At 32.9% G+C, this 2,379-nt stretch overlaps 1 long non-coding RNA gene across 1 annotated transcript; it reads left to right on the top strand.

Moving 5' to 3' along the window:
- The first annotated feature begins 916 nt into the window (after positions 1-916).
- On the top strand, positions 917-1,928 carry LOC125657716 (uncharacterized). Its single transcript, XR_007363455.2, has 2 exons — positions 917-996; positions 1,094-1,928. It is a non-coding gene; the product is annotated as an uncharacterized LOC125657716 (long non-coding RNA).
- Positions 1,929-2,379: the final 451 nt, after the last annotated feature.

Raw genomic sequence — 2,379 nt, 5'->3', positions numbered from 1 at the left:
CTCAAAGATGTCTTAGAAAATCTTACTAGAAAGTCGGAGGTTTTTGCGGTGTCCTCAGAACGGCTTAGAGATAAATACTATGTGAGTATCTTTATTGTTTATACACATACAGATCATTACAGACTAACTATAATCAAAGCTAATAAAGAAATCAATTTTAGTTTTTGGCAAATATATGGGGACCTGTACTGTGACGTTTTATCGCCAGCATACGCCATGAATCTACCTCTTATATTTACATTTTACTCTCATTTTTGTCGCAATTCTCAGCCGTTAAGATAGTTGTGCTATATTTATCAAGATTCACACGAACATTGTTCACAGTATTGAGGAAATGGCTAACATTTCAATTGGTAATGATGTCAAAGGTAAAAACATGGAAAATATAAATATTACACCTTCAAATCAAATAATTTATTACTTGCAAGTATTGTGGCAGTGTCAGAATGGGTTACGAATTTATGCGAGTACAATTAAAGGTTAATGATACTTTAAAAAAAACTTTTTCTCTTTTTATGATCGAATTTTTGAAAAATTTAAAACATATATATGTGTAATAATTTCCTTGGAAACGAATTGAGACTGTGCATTCCCTCCTTAATTTCCACACAATGTTGTTTGACCGGTCTTTACATACTCATTTTGACTACGGATTACTCCGTTCGCTAACGGTGAGTGTGATATGTCGACAGGTGATGCTTGCTTTTCCTAGGCACCTGATCATACCTCTAGTATGCCCAGGGTCCGTGTTTGTCCTACTCTTAATTTGTATTCTTTATAAGAATTATAAGATTGAGCACTGTTCATTACATTCATTTTTACATTTGATCATAACGGTTTATTCTGCTTAATCTTTTTATTAATCGAAATTGATGTTGTCCTTGCATATAGATAAAAGGAGAGCGAAGAAGAATTACGGACGGTGATCTGATAAAAAGATATGAAACAGACATAGTGCCAAACACCGAGATCGACGAAAACCTAAATACAGATAATGTGAGTGCCATCCAATCTACAAAATATTATAATGTATCCGTAATGAAATGTGAATTCTAAGAATATGAATGTATCACAAAGCAATTTTTATTTTTAGGTTACTGTAGTATTTCTAGAACAGTACAGAATATTATCCACCCTTGCAGTCTTTTTCGATGAAATGATTAACGATGAGAATGACTATGAAGGAAACGAAATTGTCGAAGAGATGCAGAGATCAAAACGTCATTTGTACGGTATAATGTGTGACCTCCACACGACCTTGAACAGTCATATTCCAGAATACGTTACAAGAAATGTGACGGATGACTGGCAAACGCCGATGAATGGCACACGCATCGGGAGATATGTTAAAGGCTTCATAATTTCAAACAATGCCCTAAATATTGCAAACAAACTCTCGGAAATGTACAGTCAACTGAATTCTAAGAATATGAATGTATCACAAAGCAATTTTTATTTTTAGGTTACTGTAGTATTTCTAGAACAGTACAGAATATTATCCACCCTTGCAGTCTTTTTCGATGAAATGATTAGCGATGAGAATGACTATGAAGGAAACGAAATTGTCCTAGAGATTTAAACATATTTCAGAATTCATTTTCCATTGAATATCAACACATTGTTTTCATTTATTTTTTTTTTTTCAATTGAAATATGAGACTTTTTTCAATCAGCGTTGTTAGTAGTCTGACTTGATGATTTTAAGTATCTGCATAATCCATCTTCATTGTATTGTGTGAGGAAATTCATTCATATTATTCATGGTTTCAAAAAATAGAAGATACATTGAGTCATGTGATTTTTAGTCTATATTTACCCATATGAAGATTCCATTTTACGTTTATATTTAAGTATATATATTTACCGTTTTTGATTGTGTTTTATTATGTTGTGTTTCTGCAAATAAATAAATGTTTCATAAAAATGAATTATTTCTTTTGTCTTACGTCACCTAGAAGCTACCTGAGTTTTTATGATAAAAAATATTTCTGTCGTGTGCCGTCTTTTCACATCAATTCATTTCACATACCACAACCAATCCAACGTATCCTTGGATAAAATGGAATCGAGATTGTCCAAACAAAGGATGGTGTTTCCTTCAAAAGTGATACAATTAGCAAATAGTAAATATACAGTTAATAATGTTATTAACAAAACTCTTCTTTAAAAGTATTGGGGCGGTAACGCCAAAAACAAGTAAGCCTCTTCGTAAAATTCCAATACAAGATTAACATACGTGTTCAAACCAAAAATCGTTGGAACCAGGACGGGACCTGACTTAGCGGTTTTCGTTTGTGTACAAGACTCTACAGGAACCATCCATTTAAGGCCTGGAAGTCCTCTAGGAATCACATCATCTTAGTTTTCAACATAAACGCT

The sequence above is a fragment of the Ostrea edulis genome, chromosome 9 (assembly GCF_947568905.1).
Source record: "Ostrea edulis chromosome 9, xbOstEdul1.1, whole genome shotgun sequence".
Classification (NCBI taxonomy): domain Eukaryota; kingdom Metazoa; phylum Mollusca; class Bivalvia; order Ostreida; family Ostreidae; genus Ostrea; species Ostrea edulis.
The sequence above is the reverse complement of the archived record's forward strand: the minus strand, read 5'-3'. Positions and strand labels throughout refer to the sequence as shown.